General features: G+C 49.4%; 1 protein-coding gene across 16 annotated transcripts in view; it reads left to right on the forward strand.

Annotated features, from left to right (window-relative positions):
• Nucleotides 1-26,836, forward strand: part of CAMTA1 (calmodulin binding transcription activator 1) — an 848,163-nt gene that overhangs the window by 776,359 nt on the left and 44,968 nt on the right. The window contains exon 1 of one of the 16 annotated variants that reach the window (XM_038537834.1): nucleotides 19,849-20,034. The exons of 13 other annotated variants lie outside the window; for them this stretch is intronic. The gene's annotated coding sequence lies outside the window, so the exon portion shown is untranslated. Of the gene's footprint in view, nucleotides 1-19,848; nucleotides 20,035-20,566; nucleotides 20,586-21,212; nucleotides 21,399-26,836 lie in introns of those variants that run through there. 2 more of the 16 variants (XM_038537836.1, XM_038537835.1) reach the window with 2 other exon arrangements.

Genomic DNA, 26,836 nt, shown 5'->3' on the forward strand with positions numbered 1-26,836 from the left:
TTGCCTTACACACACACACACACACACACACACACTGCATGCTCCTGCCAGCCTCTCCCTTAAAGCAGGTTTCTAAAAACAGCCTCCACCCACCAGGAGCCAGAGGCCACACATGACGTAGAGACCATGGGGGTAGTCCAGTAGCAACAGGAGAGGGCATTCCAGCTGTGAGACGGGCCCCCAGAAGCCTCTGGGTGTTTTTTCCCTCCCATAGTGACACTCCAGGGCCTTCTGATGTGTATACTACGCCAGCTGCTCCTGGCCTGGCTCCCTCCCTCCCTCCTGCAGACCCGCAGCCCACCTCCCAGCTACCCACCTCTGCGCTTATGGTGTGATGCCCAACTGTCCACATAGGAGAACATGCATGGAGCCGAACAATTTAGTTGTAAATAATTTAAAATATCACTGTTTTATTAAAAATAAGACAGTTTATTTTATGGAACAGGATACAAAATTCACAAGACTTTTTAAGATAAGACATTCAGCAGGAGTGAATTGTCTTGACTTTGAAGAGCTGCCTTGAAGTATATCCATAGCCAGTGCCCCGGGGGCCCACCCTTACCTGCCTCTGGGAGGACTTTGGAGGAGAAGCTTGAAGGAGCACTGACAGGGGTCCTCCCCAAAAGTAAAGAAGTGGGTACTGCCAAGAGCCCTCTGGCACTCATCTGGAGTGGATTAGCTCATGGGTCTCTGGGTACTTCTTTGCATAAGCTAACCTGCCTGGATGTGCCCCAGACCTCATTCCAGAGACAAGGTGGCAGCAGAAAAAGCTGATTTGACCTAGTCTTATATGTAGGACTTGAAGCTGAGTGGCAGGAATATCCCCCTGTCTGACCTACAGCCTGTCTGGCCAGTGCTTTACTTCAAAGTGTGGGTTCTCTTCCCATAATCAGTCTTTGTGGGGTCTGCATCATTATAGATTGGGGGTGTCTGTCCTTAGCCCTCCTTAGCCAGAAACCAAGGGGCCTGGTCCTCAGATGCCTCCTAGAGAAGTGATCTCCCGCTGTTGGCAGCTGGGGCCACACCAAATAGATCTGTATAGAGCTCTTCTGTGTGGCAGGGAATGGGTCACCTTGGAGCTCACCCGCCTCCTTACAGCAGTGACAAATGGTGCCCTGCAGAGAAAGAGCACTGAGGAGCAAGCCCAGCATCTGCAGAGGCCAAGGAGGCAGCCTCTGCATCTTCATTCTGGCTGTTAGGGCAGGAAGCAGAGTAAAATCCATGTGGGAGCCCCAGATCTCTGCCAGATGTGGGCGCTCTTGTAGTACTGGCTTCCCAGCTACCTGAGGGTAAGGTGGCTTATTTTGAGGCATCAAGGTAGGGGGCTCAGGCCCTCTGGTGGTCAGTATCAAGCAACTTATACTTGACCATCACATTCATTTCCTGGGCCACTATAACAAATGAGCACAGACTCAGAGGCTTAAAACAGAAATATATTCTCTCTCAGTTCTAGAGGCTGGAAGTCCAAAATCAAGGTGTCAGCAGGGCCATGCTCCCTCTGAAAGCAATAGAGGAATTCTTGCTTCTTTCAGCCTCTGGTGGCTGGTGACAATCCTTGACGTTCCTTGGCTAGTGACAACATGACTCCCATCTCTGTTTCTATCATCACACAGCACCTTGTCCCTGTGTCCTCATCTTCTCTTCTTATAAGTGTACCAATCATTGGCTTAGGGCCCACCCTATCCAGTATAAACTCATTATAACTACTTATATCTATAATTAACTAATTACAAAAACTTTATTTCCAAATAAGGTTGCATTCTGAGGCAGAGGGAGAAGAGAGTGCCCCAGGAGAAAGCAGGCTACTTGGACATTCACAGAACATTCCAGAAGGAGCCTGTGATAGAAATTGAGAAGGAACAGTCAGGGGAGTTGAGGGACCAGGAGAAGGTGGAGTCACAGAGCCTATGGTCTGGAGAGCCTCACAATGGGGATGGGACACCCAATGGGGTCAGAGGTACTGAAAGCCCACAAATTGAATGGCAGTTAAAAGGCAATAGGGTGCTCTCTCCTGGGCCACTCTCTTCTCCCTGAGGGCTTGCCCTCACCCGGAGCTCCCTTTATGGTATAGGAAGGTGAAGGTGCACTATCTTCTCCCTTGTGCCTCTTCTCAGATCCAGAACCATCCATCTAACGGTCCCCCAGGAACAGCTTGGCTCGGATTTCTCTTGGGCAAAGTCAACATGTCACAAATCTTATTCACTACCATTCTTTTGTTGCCCTCTGCAACCCCCATCTCCTACAACATTCCCCACCTCAGTGGACGGCCTGACCCCCGGAAGCTGGGAGTCACCCCAAAACCCCTTGCCCACCCCTGTCTGCACCCCATTGCCGTCCTAATGCTTTTGTCCCACCAATCTCCCCTGCCTCCCTGCATACCCTGTCCACCACCTTCATGCAGCCCAACGTAACCTCACATGTGCTGACTAGTCCTCTGGCCTTTCATCTTGCCTCCTTTCACCAGGGCCATCAGCTCTTCATCTACTGTGCACTGGACACTGCTCTAGGCTCTGGAAAACCTTTATTCTCATGGAGTTTATATTCCAGTGGGAAGGAGAAACAACAAATAAATCACAAAGGAAAATATCAAGGCACTTAAAATGGTGGCCTAATAAAATAAAATAAAATAAAATAAAATAAAATAAAATAAAATAAAATAAAATAAAATGGTGGCCTAGTAGAGGGTGCCAGGGTGGCTACTCGAGGGGGCGGGGGGTGGTCCAAGGAGGCCTCTATGGGAAGACAATATAACAGGAAAAGAGCCAGCCACAGTAAGAACATGGGAAGAATATTACAGGCTGAGGGAATAAGAAGAACAAGGCTGCCAGGGAGAGAAAAAGCTGATGAAGCCCCTGCAGCTGAGCAGAGTAAGGGAAGGTATAGGGGAGTGAGACAAGTCTAAGGAGGTCAGCAGGGGCCAGGCCACGTGCAGCCCATCAGCCAAGGCAGGGAGCTGGAATTTTATCCTGAGGACAAAATTGGGGGCCACGGGAGGGTTTTATGCAGGTAAGTCAACACCCTCAGGTTTATGTTTTTCTGATCCGCAGCCACCTGACACTCTTACATCAGTGCAGGCAAGATATGATGGGGGCCCCCAAGGGGGCCAGTAATGATGAGTCCCAAGAGACACAGTTTGGGGTTTGGAGGTAGAGTCAAGGCTTCTGTGGATGATTTAAACATGGAGAATGAGAGAGACGATGGGTCATACCTAGGCTTGGGGCTTGGTGGGTACGGTGGATAATTCCCTGAGATGGAGGAGTTTGAAGAAGCAACAGGTTTGGGAGATGGGGAGTGAGGAGTTTGGTTTTGCTCATGTTGTGCTCCACTGCCTTATTAGGGTCACCAAGAGTACTTTGGAAGTCTGTAGGCCAAGGACAGTCAAGAATGGAGATCAGTTTTAGGAGTCATCGTCTCATAGATGGAATTTAAAGCCATGGGCTAAATGCCATTGCTCCATGAAAGAGTGTAGATAACAGAGGGTGGGTGGGTACAGGGTCCACCAAATATCTGGCTCCCCCAGATATTTGGATGTCAACAGAAAGGAGCTGGCAAAGAGTCTGGGGAGAAGCAGCCAGCAAGTCAGGAAGAAGATGGGAGGACATGACCCCAGGGAGGCTAGGAAAAGAGGGGCTGTCACCAAAAAGGCTGTGGGCATCTGTGTCACCTGCCAGGTGAAAAGTGAGGCAGAGCATTCTGGGTAGAGGAAGCCACATGGAGGGAGATCCTCAGGCAAGAGAGAGCCATGTGAGTTGAAAGAACCCAGAGAAGTGGCTGAAAGCTCTGGATGAGATGGTGCCAAACCTGTCTCTGAGCTCAGAGCCGTGGCCTTCCCCAGTCCAGGGCAGGACAAGAAGGCCCTCCGCCTCCTACCTGACCCAGGAGGTCTTATGCCTCCAATACCTCTGCCCTTCCTTGTGCAGCAAGAGGAAGGACAAGGCCTGCTTTGCCTGTCTGGCCTTCTGGTATTAGCCCAGAAAGGCAGCTTCCCTGTCCCTGGACCCAGGGAGACATCCTGCAACTGCTCTGAATTCCTGGGACAAGCTCTTTCCCACTTGTTCCCCATTGGGGTTCAGGGACTGGGGGTGAGCCCAAGGCAGGAACCAACTGTGACTTATCACCGAAGGGCATGTGGCTGTCAGACCCCTTCGAGACAGCTGTCAGCCCCAACCCTGATTGTGGCTGGAATACAGGAATTGTGTGGATGGGCTCAAAGACTGCCTGGCAAGCCCACTCGGGCAATTGTACCCCTAGCTCCTCATATGATTGTATCAGACTCCCATTATCCTATCACACAGCATTTGGATGTGGGCAGCTATGCTCCAGAAGCTATAGCCTCAAAGAGAAGCCTCTTGGCAAAGCTGGGACCCCAAGGAGACCAGAAGACCTGGGGTACAGACAGCAAGCCAGTGTTTTGCTGGCTTCCTTATCCTTTCCTGGGATCTGGCTTCCTGACTACCTCCCTGGAAAAGAGTGGAGGTGTTGATCTGTTTATCCAGCACTGAGGAGCAATGATCCTAAGACTTCGATACTCAGAATGTCACCAGCAAGGAGAAGAGGCAGCTGCCCCTGGCCTCCTGGAGGAAGTGAGTCCCGGAGGTCCCAGACAGGGTAAGGGGAGACACCTCTCTGCAGTCCAGCTCCACACAGGACTGAGCAGGCCAGACAGCCTCTGGCTGGGGCTAAGAGTAAGGCCTCTCCCTTTAAAAGCTCCTAAAAATACACACATTTCTGATCCATCTAAGCAGCCTGATGACCTTGTCCCTGCCTGTGACAACAAGCCATTCAAAATAGTCTGACAGGCTGAAGACTGGCTTCCTCTACTGCAGTAACCTGCTGACGCTTTACACTTGTGAACCCAAAGTCCTTTGTTTGAGAACAAAAAGTAGCAGGCAGGTATGTGTCAGATGTTCCATGCTTATTAAGAATAACAGGAGACATTTTAAAAATCAGCGGCAGAGGGGAAATAGTTGACACACCAGAAACAAACAGAATCTTCGGGAGTTAGAACTTGAAGGAAGCTCAGTCAGCAGGTAGTCCAACCTCCTCATCCTTTTGGCAGAAATCTGGGCCCAGAGAAGGGCGGTGACTTGCCCCAAACCATCACTAAATCAGAACAGAAGCCCCTCCTGACCCTTAGCCCAGCGAGCTCCCCTCCCTGCATAGCCAGACTCACCAAAGCTCTGGGAACCAGGATGCAGGTGGGGAGGAGAAATGAGCTGGCTCGAAGCCACGGCTGGTGTGGTGGACTGTGGTTTCTTTCCCTTGGTCCACATTTGCTCAGGTGTCGGGGCTCAATGAGCTGATGCCCTTTCCCATGATTAGCACTGACGAGAGAGTGGGAACCATGGGCAGAGGGACTGGTTCTGACGGCAGAGGGGAGGCTCCCCAAGCGTCCTTTCTCTTGTCCAAGTCCGTGATGTGCTAGTGACGAGAGCAGGGCACTCAGCCCCAGTCTTCATCCCGTTCAGCAGCACCAGCATTGAGAAGAGCTGGTGACAACTTGTGTCATTTCAGTGACATCAAGCTGCATCCGGTGGTCTTGACACACAAGGGAGAGCTGGCATACCTCTGAGCCACCATGACTGTCTCTTTCTGCAGAAGCTGCTTCTTAGAACAGAGCTGCCCACCCAGGGGTTACAGCAGGCTGACATCTGAGTCCCTGCCACCTGCCAGGCCCTTGCCATGAAGCGTTTAGGTGAATCGATGCACTAAACTTCCAGCAGCCTACAAGATCCCCCATCCTCCACATGAGGACATGACTCCACCCACCTGCTCTTGACTTCTACACAGTGGGAATTAGAAGCGTCCCTTGTCCCTGCTCTTCTCTTCCCATTATGCTCTCTCTCCAGCCAAGCAGTTTGCAAATTAGTACCTTCAAGCCCCACAGGGCTTCTTCCCCTTGGGTCTGTTGCTGTCCCATCTTAGGCTTTTCTTTTCCCAGACATGCGCCAGGGCCTCCCAGTTACCCACCACTTTCTTTCCCTTCCCATCCATGCTCTAGGCCACTGATTACATTCAGAAAGGATGGATGGAGCACCCACTGTGTGCCAGGTGCTGTGCAAGGTGCCGTCTGCCAGAAGAGACAGCCAGGAAGACAGGCAAACATAACCTGGGTGTAGCGAGATCTGTTAGGGAAGGAGGGATGGAGCTGCGGGAGCACTGGCTGGGAGGGAGGCAGGGGTCCTCTGTTCCTTGGCAAGGTTTGGATAAACTCACTTTCCAGCGTTGTCGGATATAGACCCTTTGTAAGCTGGCCTCAGCCTGCCTTCTCAGCTCATCATCAGCCCTCCCTGTCCCCTGGGTAATGCTCCACTCTGCTCTCTACTACAATACTCAGATTTCCCCCTATGTACCATGCTGTTTCCCACCTCTAGATCTTCGTAAGGACTTTCCCTCTGATCCCGTGAGTCTCTTCCTTGTGATCAGTTTAGAGAACCTCTGCTCTATTGAAAACATCTACCCTAAGCCCCCTCCCCTATAAAAGCCAATTCTCCACCTCATCCTCTTTCCCTCATATGCAGGGTGCCTTCTTTTTTCCTGGCTTTCCCATCACACTTGATAAATTCCTCCATTAGTGATTATTCTTTGTAATCATTTATTCACTAACTGTTTGGTGCCAGGCACTGGGCCAAGTGCTGGAATCAAAACAAATGAACAAAACCAGAAGAGGTGCCTGTGCTCAACCAGTTTACCATCTAGCGGAAGAAAAATCAGACCTGGCCTCCAAGCCTTCCCACAAACAAGAACTTGGGGAGCTTGTAATGGGAGGAATGACTCCTCAGGACATCTGGGAGTAATTTCTTGAAGAAATGACCTGTGAACTGAGATCTGAGGAAGAAGATGTTAGTTCCATGAAGAGAGGATGCAAGAATATTCTAGGCAGAGAGAATAGCATGCACAGAAGCTCTGTGGTGGGAGGGAACCCCATGAGTATAAGGGAGCCTCACCACATGAAGGCTGGTGAGGTGGAGAGGGAAGTGGGGATCAGAGCACAAAAGCTAGTGGAGTGCTCGAGGACAGGACTGTGTGGGTCAAGCTAAGAAGAGATGGCTTTGTCCCCAAGCAGAGGGCAGACACTGAGGGTTTGAGAGGCAGTGACATGGCCAGGTGTGCATTTCAAGCTCTCTTGGCTGCTGTTTTGAGAGTGATGGAAGGGGGTTCAGAGCGGGTGAGGTTAGACCAGTTAATCCTCCAGCCTGAAAATGATGCTGTGCTTGGTGGTTCTAGAGAGAAGGGACAAACTCAAGAGACATTCAGGAGGTGGCATCAATATTAAATGCAGGTGTATTAGTTATGAGAGTTCTATGTCATTCACCCCGGCGAGGACTAGTCATAGGTTGGGCTAAATTTGAAGGGCCTTTGGGACATCATGTGAAAAATCAATAGTGAGTGAGTGGATGTTGGCTCCAGAGCTCAGAGAAGCATGTGGGCAGAAGAGAGTAATCTGTGACCAGTCTGCATGGAGGTGGCATTGGATGAAATGGGTCAAGGGGTGTGGATGAAGTTGACAAAAGTGAGAATATAGCTGAATCCTAAAGCCAAGGACTTTTGTCTTAATTATCATCATATCTCAAGAGACTGGGAACACAGTAGGTACTCAATAAATATTTCTTCAAGGGATAGATAGATGGACATATGGATAGATGGATAGACGGATGGATGGATGGATGGATGAGCAGATGGATGGACTGATGGATAGCCAGTGGTGTTTGGTGACCATCATTGTCACTGCTGACTGCCTTAGCTTTAGGCTGTAGCATCCCTGATGTCAAGCCAGGCTGGGGAGGGTGTCCAGAACTGATTAGGCACCATGGCCTCCTGAGAGCCACTCTGCTGGACCCATGGCTTTATAAGTCAACTGTGCATGTTCCTGCCTCTGGGAGCTCATGGCCTAGGACCCAAGGCAAACATGTAACACAACTGGTGTGATGAGTGCTCCATAGAGGCAGGTCCTGAGTGTTATGGGAGCAGGTGAAAGAGCCAGGGGTATCCCTCTGTGCCCCCATCAGGAAGGAAATGTGTTTGATAGGGGCTGATCCTACATGAAAACTTAAATGTTTGCTCATAGACGTGGTCTCCATATGTAGAAAGAATGTGAGAGAGTTAACCAACTGTGAGGTTAGAGGGCGCACAATCCATACCAGACCACCCTCAATTCTTATACGAACTGTAAGTTCTGGGGTCCCTAAGTCTTTGCTCAGATTTGCTAATGCACTGAAAGGATTTACAGAACTCACAAAAGTTATACTCAGTTACAGTTTATTACATCAAAAGGATACACATTAAAACCAGCCAAGGAAATAAGTATAAAGGGCAGAGACCAGAAGGCCACCCTGTGGAGTCGTGGAAAGTGTTTGTTTGCCCAGCAACCATATGGGACAGTGTTCCTGGAGTATCATCACCAACTAAGGAGGCTCACAGGAGCCTCGGTGTCCAGGGCTTTTATTGGGGCTCCATTACAGGAGCATGAGCAATTGCCCACCTAGCTGATCTCCAGAGGTGGCCAACACTGTGTGACTAAAAGCCTCCACCCTAAATCACATTGTTGGTCCTTTTAGTGTGGCCAACCCCACCCTACAAATATCCCCTGGGACCAGCCCTTACTTTAAATCATACTGTTAGACAACCAGTCACCCAAGGCCTCCAGGCAAACAAAGACACTCCCATAAACCTTAACATTCCAAGGGCTTAGAAATCATCTCTCAAAGGCGGGGATAAAGGCCAGACTTCTTTTCGGGGCAACGTTACATTTTTTACTGAGGAGGACAGTACCTCCTCCTTCTCTGTTCCCACCTGCTTTCACCTGCCTCCCCTGCTCCTCACCACAACAGACCAATTTCTTTCCCATGTCTTCGTTGAGAGAGGAAATGTGTGTTTTCTGTTGTCTTTGTTTTTTTAAAGATTTTATTTTATTTATTCATAGAGACAGAGAGAGGGAGAGCGAGAGGCAGAGGGAGAAGCAGGCTCCATGCAGGGAGCCTGACGTGGGACTTGATCCAGGGTCTCCAGGATCACGCCCTGGGCTGCAGGAGGCGCTAAACCCCTGAGCCACCGGGGCTGCCCTCTGTTGTCTTTGTTGCTGTTGTTTTTGAAGTGTTGCCCCCACACAGATCTTGTGTAGTCTTCAGCAATTCTCTGGGGCCAAAGAACACATTTTATTAGGAAAAAATGGCTGGGGTGAATACCTTGTCTTCTGCAGAGAGTATTGTCCAAAGCTCAAGATTTCCTAGGCAGAGATGCTAAAATAAGCAGATTACAGATCAGTCTACCAAACTGTGAATTAAGGAAGAAATTCTAGAAGCCTTTGATGGCCAAGCTTATTATTCTAACATATTATTTCAATTACCTCTTTAAATTACTCACCTGTGCCACAGCCTGTGATGGTCTGTAAATGAACCTGCATCCCATCTCCATCCTGCAGAAGGCACCCCAGGCTCTAGCAATGTTCTCTTCTTCCTAAAGTGTTCTCCTGATGGCTCCACTTGCTGCTGCAGGGTTATGAGCAGCTCCATTTGGAGCAGCCTGGCCTCCTCCCTCCTGCCCTCTCTCCCGTCTTCCTCCTGGATACTGGGGACTGGGAGCCTGGAAGAAGCCCTAGAACCAGTTCCCCCTCTCCCAACAGTGCTTCTCTTTCTTCTGCCAATACTGGTGGGAATGGATCAGACCTTGCAAATGGTGACCAGCTGGGTACAGTTGGGGATCTCAGAGCCAGGACAGGGACCGAGGCAAGTAATTCACCTCTAAGAGAAAGGGAAGACATAGAGGCGGCATTCACAGCCACCTTCGAGGATGTTAACAATTCAGTGTGATTCTTCAGACTCAATGCTCTAATTTTATAAGCTCAGTGATGTTTATTATGACATTGGAAGGCCTGGCCTGGGTCACGCGGGAGCTGTGAAAACCAGTGGAGCTCCGTTGTGTACCTCCAACAGAGTAGGTCCTGCACAGGGGTGCTCTGGAGCCACCCCAGAACCACTGCAAGCACAGCCTCACGGTGCTGGGCCCGAGGTATACAAAGCCCCCACTTATCTGCAACTTGGAGATGGCTAATGCATTCATCACGAGTCTTTGCGCTCCTCACTTGAAAAGCAGCAGGAGAGAACCAGCTCCCAGCAGAAAGCAAATATGCAGCAGGAAGTCTGACTCCAGGGCCTGATTGCAGTTAAAGACATCATTCCTCCCCTGACATCCCCGTGTTTGATACCTAGGAAGAAAGTGAGTGGGTGCTCATTTTATATTTCCCATGTTACTTAAAAGTGAGTTAAAGCCAGGAGGATCGTTGGGCGGGGCTGCATTTCTTGTCATGGTGCTCAGGGCATTTCTCTTTGGAAATGGATGGATGGTGCTTCTCAGGCCCATGGGTAGCAGAGCCATGCTGGCTTACAGGTCCTGAAGAAGCCAGTGAGCTGCAGGCCTATGCGGGGTTGTGGCCACAACATGAGGGTCCACAGCAGAAACATGACCTGAGGTGTCAAAGAGAGGTGAACTGGGGGTGTGCATGACACATACCTGCTTTTTTTCCCTGGTCCCCTTTTTGTTTTCCTCACTTTAGCGCCAAAGGGATCTAAAACTCCCTGAAGCTAATGTGTCAGCTCTGCTTCTCTGACATGCACAAGAGGGGTACAGGTCTAAATTAGAGACCCGTACAGGTGCACTGGTCTCTAATTGTGCCTTGTCTTTTGACTGCTTTTTTCTTCTTTTGGTAACTCAGAACACGACGTGGTGCGACAGCATTCCCCGGTGCCATTGTGACCTCAGTAATTATTATTCCTAGGCAGCTGCTAGTTGCTTCCTTAAAAGGAGAACTTTCTAACTCTTGCTTTCACTGGCGCATGAGCTTCAGGTTTGGGTAGGCAGCAACCGTCAGGTTGGTGATCTCAAAGCGGTTTTCACCCTAAATACAACATATGGATCTTCGGACTCAATTGTTGCCTATGAGAACACACTCGTTTCTCTTTAATCAGATTTCCATGTTAAGAAAGCGTGGCATCTATTTTATGAAAAAGCACACAATGGCAGTTTTAATAAGTGCATTCTGAGGGTACCTTTCCAGTAAACACCTCCAATCACAAGCATGACTCCACTGGACGTGGGTGCACGGTAGCCTCTTTTGAAGGTTTGCTGGGTTTTCCTGCCTCGAGGAGAGGCCCACAGGTGCCCAGAGGGCACCTGTGGTGCTCTCTCACACCCTAGGCACCCAGGCTTCCTCAGCTCCTTTCCAGAAGGATTCTGGGGTTTGGGCTCTGCTTTGGCAAGAGTGGCATTGAAGGGGGAGCCATAAGAGAAACCCACGAATTCTTGAGTATCTGTAAGCCCTTAGGCAGGCAAAGAGATGCATGGAAGCGGGGGGAGCTGTGCATAGAAGAAAGAGTTTGTATTCATTCACTCGGGCAGCCATAACAAAATACCATAAACTGGCGGGGTTAAACCATAGAATTGTATTTTCTCGCAGTTCTGGAGGCTGGGAGTCTGAGATCAGGGTGTCAGCAGGTTTGGTTTCTTCTGAGGTCTCTCTCCTGGGCGTGCAGATGATCACTTCCTCACCGTGTCCTCGCATGATTGTTCCTGTATATGCTTCCATCTCTGGTGTCCCTCTGGAGGTCTAAATGTCCTCTTATAAGGAGAGGACACCAGTCACACTAGATGAGGGCCCACCCTAACAGCCTCATTTTAACTGAATCACCTCTTCAAAGGCCCTGTCTGCAAATACAGTTACGTTCTGAGGTACTGGGGGTCAGGGCTTCAACACGTGAATTTGAGGGGGACACAGTTCAGCCCAAAACAGAGTTATTGTCCAAAAATGGGAAGTCCTGCTGGAAGGGGATTTCATCACTTCCAGAAGGGCTCTTCTGAGGCCCTAGATGCTCCCTCTGAGGTTTCATGGAGGCCCATCACTCGGACACCAGGGCTTCTGCTACTTTTCTATCTTGGCCAAGGTGTGGGCCAGTTTACCTTGTTCCATTGTTTAGCTAAGACAAAGTGCCAACACCTTTTGGGCACCAGGCTGTGAGCTTCACAAATATTTCACTGAGGCCTTACGATGAGCTTGTGATGCAGCCACTGTTTTCATCCCTGTTTTACAGATGGGCACATCAAGTCCTAGAGAACAGACCCTTTCCAGGTGTCAGAGCTGGAACACATGAGTGCCCAGGCCCTTCTGACTCCTGAATAGAACACTCACTGCATGGATGCTCTGCCTTCTAGGGATTTTAGGCTCCTGGTTCAAATAAAGCACAGGCCGACTGGCCCAGCTGGCCCAGCTTAGTGGGCCCTCAGGCTTCATGACCCTAACTCTTTGACTAGATCTGAGATGCACCTCCAGCCACCAGAGGGTGGCCGTCAAGTTGACTGGAATTCCTTCAGGAAGGGGGCTCGGGGGAGGGAGGGGCAGTAGCCCTGTCAGCCAAGCAGCCAAGCCTGCCCTTGCCTTCTTGTTCACCTGGCTGTGCCTGTCCCTATACCTGTGCTTCTCTAGCTCCCTGTGAAGTTGAACAAAGAAGCAGCTAAGAGCTCCAGCTCCAGAGCATGGGGGCTCATAGTGGTGGGGTCTCTGCTACTCACTAGTGCACAGGCCAGGGCAAGTTACATAAGCCTGCTGTGCCTCGGTTTCTTCTTCTGTAAGCTCTGATAATAGCGGCACCTGCTTCCCAGGCTTGGTGTAAATATGGAAAGAATGGACCTGGGTAAGAAGCACAGTTGGGGCTCAGTGACTGTTGTCCCAATGATGATGATGACTATGATGATGATGATGACAGTGATGATGATGACAATGATGATAACAATGACAATGATGATTATCAGGCCAGTGACGATGACAATGACAATGATGATGACAACAATGATGATGACAAAGACTATGACGATGATGGTGATGATGGCAGCTCCCACCTCAACAGGAAGAGTAAATCTCTCCAGGTGGCATCTGCTCACTGGGTTCTCATCACCCTGCAGACTTACTGCATTGCACCACCTTTTCCGTGAGGACTGTATTGCCCAGATCCCTAGAACAGATGGGACCTTTGGAGAAGTGAAAGGATATGTAGGCTAGGGCTAGCCTGCGTAGGATCCATGAGCTACACTGGCATGTGCTAAGGGGTCTGGGTCTTCTAGTCCCAGTTCCTCCTGAAAGACTAAGAAGTAGGATTGAGGCACAGGCTCTCTCCTCCTGTGTGTGATTACTGGCCACATCTAAGACATCCAGGCCAGCTCCACCACCCAGCTACCATGTGCTAGGGAAGGCAAGCTCATTTTAACAGCAGAGGAAGTAAATTGTAGTAGGAGAGAATCCACCATTCCAAAAGATCCTGGAGTTTATCATGAAGATATTCCTAGTCCCCAAGCTCTCCCTAGGTATCCAACAGGCTCTGTGTTACTCACTTTATTCGTTATCCAGTTTAATCCTGTGTTTCCAGCAGATGTTTCCATCCCCATTTTACTGAAGAGGAACGTGAATCTCAGAGGAGTCAGGTGACTTGTCCTATGGCTCACAGCTAGGGATTCCAACTCAGGGTGTCAGACACTAAAGCCCATCGGGTGCTTTATTACCACACACTACCACTTCCTGAATGCATTTTTGATACTCTGTGCCCCTTAGAGCAGAGCATGTCCTACCCTCACAGAGAGACTAGCCATGTGTTTCATCATCTTGGCCTTCATATAGTATACTGGGGGGAAGTGGGGAGGCAGGGAGGTAACAGATGGGCCTGTATAAGCCTCTGGGAGAAGGAGTTGGTGTATTCACCCAGTTTCTTTGGATTCTTTTTCTGCATTATATCCTTTAAGAGAAATCCCCAAGTTCTCAGGCTGATGGCTAATGATTCCCCTCCACCCTCCAGATCAAATATGATAGACTTCCCAGGCTGATATAAATCACAGCATGGTAGCATGGTTTGCCCTGGTAGCAAACACCTTTCTCCCCACCATCCCCTTTACCAGTGTCTTCCCTATCTGAGAAGTAGTAGTTATCGACTACTGCATAACAAACTACTACAAAGCTTAGTGGCTAAAAACAACAACCATGAATTCATTCTCTTGATGCTGTGGGTTGCCTGGGCTCAAGCATGCAGCTGCATTTGTGGGACTGGTCATTTCAAATCCAGAGTCCCTGCAGCTGAAGCATAGGGCAATTGCTGTGGCAGATCAGGTCATGCTGGACGTATGCCAGCACCCCTTCTACACAGTCTTTGATCTCATTTTGCAAAATAGGAAACTGAGGCACAGTGAGAGTAAGGAGTTTCCCACACAAGCAGTTAGCAGTGGAACTGGAACTAGAGCCCAGACTGCTGACCTCAGGCCTACACCCTTCCCCTTGCCCTCAGTATCTCCCTCATACGGAAGGCTCAGGGGTCCTGATAAGAATATTTACAGCTCAGATAGAATGGTTTGAGGCTCTCTGCAAATCTTACTTTCACATCAGAATCAGCCAACCATTGTGATGGAAAACTTCAACACCCCAGGGAGTTCTTCAAAGGGAACTCCAAGTTCAGGACGCTGTTCTCTCCAGGATCCTGAGCCAGGGAGAAAGCAATCACTGTAAGCAGGGATTTGACAGACCCACCCCTGGCTTTTTTATAGACTTTCATAAGCACAATTAGAAATGACCCCTCTTCTGACCTCCTTTTGCTCCTTGATGTGGCCATCACGGACTCAGTGCCTCTGCTATGTCTATCTTGTCTCAAGAGCAGTCACCTGGCAGGGGCTGTCTACCTGGGTTCTCTACCCATGTATCTCACCCTGGGGTGGACACAAGGGGCTTGGTGAACAAGGCTAGACAGCTGACTCCAAGGATAGGTCATCAGTTCCCTAGACCTTGGTCTTCTTTTTCCTATCCTTCAGTCTATTCCAGAGTTAATCCACTGATCCTTTTCTATATTTCATTCTTTTTCTCCTTATTGTGTGTGTGTTTTACAACTATATTGAGATATGATTAACATACCATATAATTCACCTATTTCAATCCAAAGATTTTTAGTAGACTCATGGGGTTGTGCAGACATCACTACAATCTAATTTTTGAACATTTTCATTCCTCCAAAAACATTAACAGCCATGCCCCAGCACTCTCCCCAGCATTCCTCCTACCAAGCAAAAGACAACACTTCATCTACTTTCAATCTTGATAATTTTGCCTATTCTGGACATTTCATATCAATGGAATCCTATAACGTGTGGCCTCCTGTGGCTGGCTTCTTTCATTTAGCATGTCTTCAAGATTCATCCATGTTATAGCATGTGTTAGTGTTTCATTCCGTTTTTATAGCTAGATGAGTGTCCATATGCATGGACAAATGTTTTCACTTCTCTTGGATATATGGAACTGTGGGGGTCATAGGGCAACTCTATGATTAAGTTTTTGAAAGCAGCTGCATTTTACATTCCAATCACCAGGGGATGAGGGTTTCAATTTCTCCACATCCTCACCAACACTTGTTGTTGTCCATCTTGTTTATTATAGCCTTCCTGGTGGGAGTGAAGTGGTATTTCATTGTGGTTTTGATTTTCATTTCCCCAGTGCCTAATGATGTCGAGCATCCTTCCATATCTATTGGCCATTTGTTTATATTTGGAGAAATACCTATTCAGATCCTTCACCCATTTTTTTTAAGTAGGCTATTTTAAAAAGTTATTTTTAATTATTCTTTTTATGTTCTAGATACAAATCCCTTATCACATACATGAGTAGCGAATATTCTCCTATTCAGTGAACTCTCTTTTTCATTTTCTTGATGCTGTCCTGTGAAGCACAGATGTTTTAAATGTTGATATAGCCAAATTTATCTATTCCACACACACCCCCCCCCCTTGGTTGCTTGTGCTTTTGATGTCAGATCTAAGAAACCATTGCCAAATCCAAGGATATGAAGATTCACCTCTGTGTGTTCTCCTATGCATTTTGTAGTTTTGGCTCTTACATTTAGGTCTTTGATCCATTTTGAGTTCATTTTTATATATGGTGTGAGGTAGGGGTCCGACTTCATTCTTTTGCATGGATATCCAGTTGTCCAGTTTTATTTGTTTAAAAGATTCTTCTTTCTCCATTATTTCTGAGTGCCTTAAAGATACACTGAATATGCATCTTGCACTTATTTTTAAATTGTCATTTCGTAGAGAAGACTCCTATTTGGTTATTCTTTTACTGGAAGTTGAAATATTTAGAAACAGATTTGACTTCTTATGAGTTAGAAGAGGCAATATTATGCTGCACTAACAAACAATCCAGTCTTAGTGCTTTATTTCTCACTTGTGCTCAAATCCAATGTCAGTTTATAGGTAGAGCTCTACTCTTCACAGTCACTCAGGGACCTGGCTGGGGAGAGTCTACCTCTTCCCATAAACAGGCTTTCACAGTTGCCAGGGCTGGGGAAAAGAATGTGGTGGTTCCTAGAAATTTCTCGGACTGCTTTCTTAAACAAATGGTATCTAAATGGTAGCAAGAGTTGGAGAACGACCAGAGAGGCAAAATGAGCACAGTATCAGAACCTAAAACCCTGATCTGCCACTTACCATCTGTTTGCCTTTCGGCAATTTATCTGACTTCTTAAAGCCTTTATTTTTTTCTTCTATACAATGTGCAACTTGCAGGAAAAATAATGGCAGTGTATGTGAGTATTTAGCATAATACCAGGCAGATAACAGGCATCCAACAAACTGTAGTTCCCTTCTTCCACATCTGCACCAGGATGCAGCCCCTTGGTTCATCATGAGACCCTCAGCAGAGGTTAGGGCTAGGATCAGGACTCACCATCCCTGCTTTAAGGGGCAAAAATTGCACTTGTTCTGGGTGCTGCCAAGTGATCACAACACTGAGCAAAATTTCTTTTTCCCTATTTTTAAAAACAACCCAGGCAGACTCAAAGCCCCATAAAAATCTAGTGTAATAATTTGCCCTAAGCACATGCATACCTTACCCTGTCATTTCCTAACCTGCTAGAAAGACCCATAAAGAAAGACAACTTGTGGGTACTTGGTCCTAGCATGCTGTCAGAGTTCTGAACTTACTTCAGAAGCATCTAGTTTACCCCACCCAGTGCCATCCGACTTTCCATGAAAGTGCCCAAAAAGGGCACTTGCTCTTGGGGCCTCCATCCTGAGACAGAGGTGCAGTGGGGAATTAGAGTGGCAGATCTTCCAGGAGAGTTAATGGGCCCAGCAGAGGAACAGTGAAGGGACTACTGCAGAAATGTCACTTCAGGCTGCCTGAGAGGAGAGCTTCAGGCTGCTGACCCCAACTGTATCATCAGGGCACAGCCAATGTGCTGAAGCATCCATGACTACCTTTCTCACATGCCAGGTGTACGTGGAGTTGGTGGAAGAAGGGTGAAGGGTCATGATGCCCCTCCTCAGGCAGCTGGGATGTTCAGGTCTGAACCTCTGCTTTTTAAAAACAAACCCAAGGGGAAAAGAAAAAAACAAACATGCCTGCCTAAAAGAAAAGACTGAAGGTGACTTCTCTTTAGCAGGGGGCCAAGTGCCTGAACCTGGATCCTAATTATCCTGAGCTCACTGACACTGTAAAGTTGAAAGGCAAGCATTGCCCCTCATGATCCCTCCTCTCCACTTCTCTCTTACAATCCACTCAGAGTAATTCAACAACTGTTAGCTGAGGGCTTATAGTGTGCCCGGCATTGTGTAAGGTGCAAGATGAGTTAAGGCTTTGTTCCTATTCCCAAGATTAGAGCTGTCTCCATCTCAGCTAATAAAACCCCACTTTTTAAAGCACTTTTTATTAATGTACTATATACATATGGAAAAGTGCACATAAGTATGTGAAACTCAGCTCAATGAGTTTTCACAAACTAAAACTAGTGCCTAGGTCAAAAATAGAATATTATCAGAAACCCAGAAGCCCTCCCCTCCCCTTTCCAGTCATCACCCTCAGATACCCTGACTTCTAGTAGCAGCAGGAGCCAACTCGAACTGATTGTGCCTTATGCACCAGGCACTGGTATAAGCACATCTATTGGCTCATTTAATTTTCACCCATAGATATGAAGGCATAAGTGGGGGCACACAGCTAGCAAGTGGGAGAGTCTGACTTTGAACCCAGATGGTTTGTCTCCAGAGCCCTCCGCCTTGACTACCCACCTCTACATTTCCTGCCCTGGAAGCAATAGATCCCAATCAGAAAGTGCGGCAATAGGGATGCACTAACAACGTTCCTGGATCAGTCCTGCTGGGGGTGAGGGGGCTGGAGCCAGGTCTTAAGGAACGGACAGGGGTGCCCCTAGCTCATAAAGGGAAGTTGGGAAGCAGAATTGGGAAATGCAGGGGTCCTGTGTGGTAACAGCAGGATGGATGCAGGTTGGAGCAGGGTTCTGAACAGGTTCGGGTGTTGTGACTTTGCCAGGGCAGGGAGAGAGACTTGCTGCAGACAGGAAGCCAGGGTCAGCCCCCAGAAGTGAGACTGTACATGACCTGCTTGTTTCCCTGGCTCAGATGCGTGGCACAGAATGTGACCCAGCCTCGCCAGGGGCATCCTTGGCTTGGCCTCTAACCAATCATTCATTTTTGGTTGTACAGGCTTAAGGACTGTGCAAAATTCTGTGGTTGTTTACACGTGTGTTCGGGTAGAGTAAAAAAAAAAAAAAAAAAAAGACTCCGTCCCTATCTTTTGAGATTCTTTTAAACCCAGATGGCAGAAACGAGATATAATCAATTTTAAAGATAATTGACAACATGAAGGAAAAAAAGGAAAGATAGCCTCAAGGAAAGTCCGCGTGGGTCAAGCGCTTTGCATGCGCAAGGCCGCAAGGCCCCTGGTGGGTGTGGGGTGGTGGACTGACGAGCAGGAAGGCTACACATGTTAAAGGGAACGGGGAAAGGGTGGTAGTGTCCATTTGGGATGCCTGGGAAGGCTGTTTGGACACGGTGAGCCTTGATGGAGAGGTGTGACTTGGACTTTAGGGCGGAGGCGAGGCGAGGGGTTGTTATGCAGAAGTATCCAAGTGAGAACGCCAAGCCGCAGCCAGGACTTTGGGACACCGGGGTTAGACCCGGGGAGCGAGGAGCGGGCGGAGGCCCTGGAACTCCTGCTAAGGAGGTGGGGCCCCGCGCCTCCGGCTAGGGAGCCTTGAGCGCTCCCGAAGTCCCAGGGGCCCGACCTCCCGGCCCCGCCCGCGCCCCCGCCCCGGCCGACGCCCGCGCACCTCTGCACCCCGGCGCAGGGCTCGCCCCGCGCCCCGCGCCCCTCCTTCCCGCCCAGCCTTCCGCGCTCCCCCGCTCGCCGCGCAGCGCAGCGCAGCGCCGGCTCCTCCCGCGGCTGCAATGCAGACGCCGCCGCCGCAGGGCGCGCCGGGGCCGCGCCGGGAGCCGAGCCCGGGTACGCGGGGCCCCCTGGGCGCGGGTCTCCAGCGCCGACCCGACGGCGCCGCGGAGCCGGGAGTCGGGCCAACGCGGTCCGAGCGGCCCCGTCGCGCGGCCCCGGAGGAAGCCTCCCGAGGCCGTAAGCCCGGGGGAGCGGGCGCGGCCGTCGGGCTCGGGCCGTCCCTTCCCTCGAGCGGACCGCGGCCGCCCCCGCAGCGGGCCTCGGCGAGCCTGGTCGGGGAGCGGGCGGCGGCGTCGCGAGGGGCCGTGGCCCGCCCGGGCCTCCCGTGCGGGCGCCCGGGGCCGCGGGGCCGCGCTCCGCCCGCACCCTCCGGGCCCGGCCGCCGCCGTCCAGCGCGGCGCCGCGCGGCCCCGGCGCAGTTCCGGCGCAGTCCCCGCGCCGAGCGGCTCCGCGCCCCACACCTGCCTCTGCCCGGCTCCGGCTGACGTCGCGCCCTCCGATTGGCCCCCGCGGCCCGGGGGGCGGGGCCGAGGCCGGTGAGCTCACCGCCGCGCCCCGCGATTGGCCCCGGCGGCGCACTCGGGCTGTGGCGGGGAGACAGCGGTACCCGGAGCCCGAGTCGTTCCAGCTGCGGCGTGTGGAGCTGAGCGGGTCGGGGCCGGGCTAGGCTGTCGGGGCCGGGCCGGGCGGGGCCGCGCGGGAGAGGGGAGGAACGCAGAGGCGGCTCCGCGCCAGCCCGACCGAGCGGCGGCCGTGCTCTCCAAGTCCGAGTGAGTGTGCGTGCGGCCGAGGGGAGAGTCGGCCGGGCGCGTGCGGGGCGAGGGCGGCGGCCGGCGGGGGCGCGCGGGGCGTCTGGGGCGCGCGGGGGCGGGGCCGGGGCCGGGGCCGGGGCCGGGGGCGGGGGCGGGCGCGCGCCGGGCCGGCCGGGCCGGGGCGTGGGGCGTGGGGCGGCGCGCGTGTTCGCGCCCGGGGCCGCGGGGGGTGTCGGGGGAGTGGGCGCGAGGACACGCGCGGCCGTGGGGGGCGTGAGGGGCGCGAGGGGCGCGCGTGCTCCCGCGAGGGAGGGAGTGTTTTGACGCGTGAGTGTGCGTGGGCTCCGGCGTGTGTTTACGGCGCGGGTGTTTGGCCGAGCGTGAGCGGCGCGCGTGGATGGGGAGAGGGGCAGGCGTGCGCTTGGGAGCGGGCGTGCGAACACGCGTGCTTGCGGGCCGTGGGGAGGGAGGGAGGGAGCGCGCGTGGATGGGCAGCGCGACGGGCCGGAGCGTGTTTTGACGCGTGAGTGTGCGCGGGCCCGGCGCGTGGCGGCGGAGCGAGCGAGCGGGTGAGGAGGTGTGCTGGGGGTGGGTGTGAGGTCACGCGTGTTCCCGGGGCGAGTGGGGGAGCGCGGGATCGCGAGGAGCGGGGCGGAGCGCGCGCGCGTCGGTGCGAGGGCGGGAGCGGGTTGCGGCCCCGCGTGTGTGCGCGAGGGAGTGGAGTGTTTGGGTGAGCGGCGGTCTGGGGGCGCGCGCGGGCGCCCACGGAGCCGCCGACTGGGTTTTGTCTGCCGGGCGCTACTCGGCGGCGGCGGCGGCGGCGGCGGCGGGCTCTCCGGGTGCAGCGCCCGCTCCTGCCGCGCGGGGGCGGGGCCGGGGGGCGGGGGGCGCGCGGGGAGAGGGCGGGGGACACGTGGCCCGCGGCGGGGAGAGGGGTGGGGACAGAAGCCCGCCCTGTGGGGCGTGGGGAGAGGGCCCCGGGCGGGTTCCCTTACTTTGGGGAGAAGGGGGAGGGTCTGGTACGGAGGGCGGAGGGAAGATCCGGACCCGCGCCCCCTTCTCCGGGAGAGGAGAGGAGGGGAGAGGAGGGGAGAGGAAGGGAGGAGGCCCGGGCGGGTGCCCCCTCCGCGGGGCGCTGGCAGAGGGGCCGGGACAGCCCCGAGCTGGCCCTGGGCGCGTCTGCGGGACCGGCGGTTGGAGGCTGCCTTTCCTAGCAAGCCAATGGAGTGAATGAACGTTTTATTAACGTGTGCGTAGAACCCGGCCGCGAAAGTTGGTGGAGTTCAGACACTAAGAGGTTTGGACGAACTTGGGAGTTTGGCTTACCTGCAGACCAGAGCAAGAGAGGTGCATCCACCCTTGCTTCCACCGGCCAGGCTCAGGTGGGCTGCAGTAGACAGGCTCCCCGTGGCCTTCTTGCATTTATTTATTCGCAGGATCTCCCGTGATTTCATTTCGGTATTGCACGACTTGGAGAGGTGGCCCTGATTGTGTTCAGATGTTTGAGACTTTTTCAATCTCCGTAGGTTTCTGTGGGCATCAAAACAGATTTCTGAAAGTCTCCTATTGTTGCAAAGTGTCTTTTCATCGACTGGTTCACCAGGGAATGATGATAATTTTAGTCTATTTTGCAGTTTGTTTGCTCTTGATCAGTATGATTTCTACTCATTAATCTGAGGTGTGTGATTAATAAAGCAGATTCGGTGCTCTCAGATATGACAGAACTGCCTCGTGTATGTGTTTGCTTGTGTGCATTATATTTCGTTTACTAATGAAGCCCAAATCTGAAATTTTAGAACTCTGTCCCCCCAAATTTTGTCATATATGATGAAATGGCCAGCTGTTTATAAAGGAGTCGTTTTCTGTTTCTGCCCAAAGGACTTTTTCAGTTTTCCTACAGAAGCGATGTATCATAGAAACTATTGCCTGAGAACCTGAATAAAGAGAAACATGCTCAGCAGTAGCACCTTTCATGGTGTGTGTTTATGGGAAAATATTATTTTAAGACCAGAATTAGATGATAGCAAATAAGCTTGTGTATTTTATTTTCTTTGTATTAGATTTAGGGAGTAATCGTGCTTAATGTTCTAGAAAATAACATTTATTTGCAGGATATGCATTTCCCCAATAAATTTAGCTTAGTGAAAAACAGCAGTGCTGTGAATATTGAAGGGATGTCCATTCAATCCTGATTAATTATATTCCACATAATCAAAGTGGAAACACAGTATTTAATACAGTAATTAATAACAACATTGTATCATTTAAAGATTTTTTTAAATCAACTTTTCTGCTTTTGGGATACACACACATAGAGTTTAAGACTAAAGACTAAAGACTGTTAGTCTTTTAAGACTTTGCTGGGCCTTCCTGTCTATAATAGCAGCTGTCCCTGCTATAGGCTACTCATGTTGGACTTTTTTAGAGAGCATAGACTACAGGTAGAACTAAGGATTTTTTACTTCATGTGAGGAGGATAGTGAAGTTGAAGAATTAGTTGATGTTGAACCTTCTCCTAGCCAAAGCGCTGAAGCTCTTGTTGACAGCTAAGGTGCAAAAAGCCCTAATCTTCTGGCAGTGGGAGAAATGGACATTTTGGGGATCTGGAGTTTCCTCTAGGAACCATCATAATTTTTCTGATGTTTTAATCATTGCCATTGTGAACTTTGCAACCTTCAGAACTGTGCTTGTAAGCTGCTTTTGTTAAATGTCTAAGGGAAAAATTGTTAATACATTTATTTAAAACACAACTTTTGGAATCACCCAGAAAGATCAGTAAAGACCATTTTATTAAACTTGGCACCATTCTTAGCTGGTGCAGTGGTTTCTCGAAGTCCTTTATTCTTAGTGGTGTACACTTTCCCACCCCTTTTCCAACTGTGTGTCTGCCATGTCTTCTCACACTTAAAGGGTTTTGCTTTCTCTGGCTTAAAGTGGCTTAATATTTGTATTCCATCGATCTTTTCAAAAAGAGACTCTCTTAGTGGTGCCAAGTCTTCATTGTTAAATATCAACCATGGCATCCTGTCATAGTATATAAGCTGAATATTTGGGAGGTTATTTCAGTTATATATTCCCTTGCCAAAAAGCATTTGGCATGAACACGTGATGTAATTTGTATATACGCACCTTTTTTTTTTTTTTTTTTTTTGTGATTTAAGGGAGCCTTACAGAGATACCAGTGTGCCTCATTCTATTGTGCTTCACTTTCATGCATTTCACAGATAAGGCATGTTTTACAAATTGGAGCCTTTGTGGCAACCCTGTGTGGGAGGGAGCAAATCTTTCAGTGCCATTTTTCTTTCTTTTTTTTTTTTAAGATTTTATTTATTTATTCATAGACACAGAGAGAGAGAGGCAGAGACACAGGCAGAGGGAGAAGCAGGCTCCATGCAGGGAGCCCGATGTGGGACTCGATCCCGGGTCTCCAGGATCACACCCCAGGCTGCAGGCGGCGCCAAACCGCTGCGCCACCGGGGCTGCCCTCAGTGCCATTTTTCTAACGGCATTTGCTCAGTTCATGTCTCTGCCACATTTTGGTAATTCTTGTAATATTTCAGATTTTTTTAAAAAATCATTAATTTGTTAATGGTGATCTGTGATCAATGATTATGACTTGCTGAAAGCTCAATTGATGGTTAGCATTTTTTGGCAGTATTTTTAACTCAGTTGGTATATATATTTTTAAGACCTAATGCTGTTGCACACTTAATAGACTACAGCATAGTATAAAAATGACTTTTACAGACACTGAGAATCAAAAAAATTTGACTCACTTTATTGTGATGGTCTAAAACCAAATCCACAATATCTCCAAGGTATGGCTGTGTATATTATACAATGAAGTAAGATAAAAATAGATGAAGTAAAGAAGAATAAGGCCAAAGGAAAGTGAGGGTACAGGAAAAGGAAAGGGAAAGTGGGTTCTCATGAAGTTAGTAACATTCATTCCATAAATCTCACATACTTTCTCGAGGCAGGCCATAAACTGCATTCTGGGATTTTGGCAATTATAGATGGGAGGTAGGGTTAATTTTGTCTTTCTTACACCTGACATGAATTTTCTTACATTCTCTTGTAAGGTCTGACAGTCAACCAGGACTTTTCAGTGCTGTTGGGAGAAGCCCAGATGAGATGCACTGAATGATATTGAAGCTGCAGCTCACTATTAGTCACATTTAACATTTGGGAAGTGCTCAAGAGCCTGCTGAGTGTTGGCACTAATAGCATGAAGATCATGTAGCTCATGATCATGGAGACCATCACTGATGATCTTGTCCCCTTCCTAAATAGATTGCCCTGAAGTCAAATGACCATCTTTCCTTTGCTTTTCTCTGACATGTCTAGACATGGGTTAACTTGCAGTAGGCAGGCAAGGAGGTGCCTTGACTGGCAGGAAATAGTTATGCTCCGCCCCCTAAGCAGTGTAGCACAGAGGCTCATTACAGTTATGGCACGATACTTTGTTAATAGCATCTTTGTTTTTTTACCTTTGTGGGTGGGTGCACTGACAAGGCCTGTATGATCTTGCTTGATGCTTTATTTCAATAAAGTTGCTTTTGTGTCCTAACAAATTTTAGTTTTGAAAATACCATGGTACCTATAATTTGTTTCATTTTATATTGTCTTGTAAGCACTGAATGTAGAGCATAGCTTCAGACATATGACGTATAGAAAGATCAGTCAATGCATTTTTATTTTTTTAAAAGATTTTATTTATTTATTCATGAGAGACACAGAGACAGAGAGGCAGAGACACAGGCAGAGGGAGAAGCAGGCTCCATGCAGGGAGCCCAATGTGGGACTCTATCCTGAGTCTCCAGGATCATGCCCTGGGCTGAGGGCGGCGCTAAACCGCTGAGCCAGCCGGGCTGCCCAGTCAATGCATTTTTAAAAGTACCTACTATATGTTACCTGTTCAGCAAATTATAACATCATTGAGGAAGGTAAAATATGGAAGGAATTTAATCAGAGTGGATGTTTATAGGAGTTAAGCTAGTGATGCTAACCTTATATAACATTTTTGTAATATTGAACGTAATGACAAATAATATAAGTTCTTCCAAAGATGTTAAATTAGCATTCATCAACTACCAAAATTAACTTATTTCTATTTTTTTCACCTTTCTTTTCCCCGACTTCTACCCCCTCACACCTGATCCCACTCTTAGCTAGCCTTCCTCTGTCTCTCAACAACTACTCAATATTCTAAATTCTCTGAGCCTAACTCAGGTCTTATTAATGAAGCCTTTTCCCTCATCTCCCAGCTTAGATTAGCAGTTCCTTGTTGGGCAAGGTGGCACCTAAGCTATATGCTCCCCTCCTTCACAAGCATAAAGAAATCTGGGAGTTGGAGTTTCATGACTACGGTTAGTTGACTAGCAGATTACTTAGGGTGTTACTTATTGGATAGCGTGTGAAGAATGTGATGGGAATGTTTCTTCAGGGCAAAAGCACACTTGTCTCTGATCCTACTTCTTGCACTCCGTTCAGTCTTGTCTGCTAGTCATTTAGACACAAATGACCCAGGATTTCCCATGTTCAGCCGTTCAGGGTCCCTAGGGGATTGGGGTTTTCCTGTAAGTGGTTTTGAAGAGTCCTAGCCTATACCAGTGTGAAATAGCTAAGTCTACCACCTGCATCATTCTGGCTCTCTCAGGATTGGCCAGACGCTCACCATCTTGGAATGTGTATGGATAACAGTTGTTTGCTTTGACAGAATACAGTAGGATGAGTATTTGTTTTATTTTTCAGCTGTCCCACTGAGTAAATAAGAATTCTCAGGTAAATCACCTTCTATCTCTGGATCAGTGCCTTACCTGTGTTCTAAACCTATTAGGAGTGGTTCAAGAGATTAGTGGTCAGCATCATTAGTTTCTAAAGTCAGAGTGCCCTCCATATGGTAAGTATGGGTTTGGGACGTTTTTGTTTCAGAACGCACGCACGCCCTTGTGTCGTTCTTTCTGTGGGCCACAATCAAAAGCTGTTGAAAGCCCCTGGACCAGATAATTCCTGCATGCTCTTTAAATTTCAGTGTTCTGTAGTGATTCTCTTCCATGGGGTGTGTGTGTTACGAAAGTTGGTTCACCTAAGGCTGAACAAGATACTTCTGTGGGTACAGAATTCAACAGCAGACGGTCTCCAGATCAGCTGAAGCTCAGTATGCCTTTTTCTGATTTCTTCAGGTAGTCAGAATGTTTCAAATGAACACGACAGCCTATTTCCACAACAATTTATCCCATGTTTCATAAGGAGATTCCAATGATAATTTTGTGCTACCAAGGTATATGTAATTAATATCGAATTGAATATTTTTTTTATTTGTGAGAACAGACTTTCACTATTTAGTGAAAGGAACCACGTTTCAGTTAACAGAGTCACTATAGACTCCTCTCTTAGCTGCAAGTAACAGAACTCCAACTCCAGCTGGCTTTAAATGTATTGACTGTTAATGAAGTCCAATTTTGGAGTTATCTTCGCTACACTTGTCTATGTTGATTTTATTCCAATTTCCACAGTGGTAGCAAGATGGCCCCCACAAAGCTCCAGGCTTGTATTTTGCCAATTTAGCAAATATCTCCGGGAAGACAGCATATCTTTGCCAGTTGTTCCAGGAAATGTTCTGTTCCTGGCTCAGCTTGACTCATGTGTCCAATCACTGGAATAAGAGGAGGCAGTACTCTCATTAGCAAGACCTACCTCTCCCTCCCTGGAAACAATCGGGGTCGGCATCACCTGAACAACTCATAGGGCAGGAACAGCTCCCAAAGGAGAAACAAGGTGCGGTAGCCAGGGAGGGAAGGAAGAAGGGATGCTGGGC

This window comes from Canis lupus, chromosome 5 (genome assembly GCF_011100685.1).
Source record: "Canis lupus familiaris isolate Mischka breed German Shepherd chromosome 5, alternate assembly UU_Cfam_GSD_1.0, whole genome shotgun sequence".
In the NCBI taxonomy this organism is placed as follows: domain Eukaryota; kingdom Metazoa; phylum Chordata; class Mammalia; order Carnivora; family Canidae; genus Canis; species Canis lupus.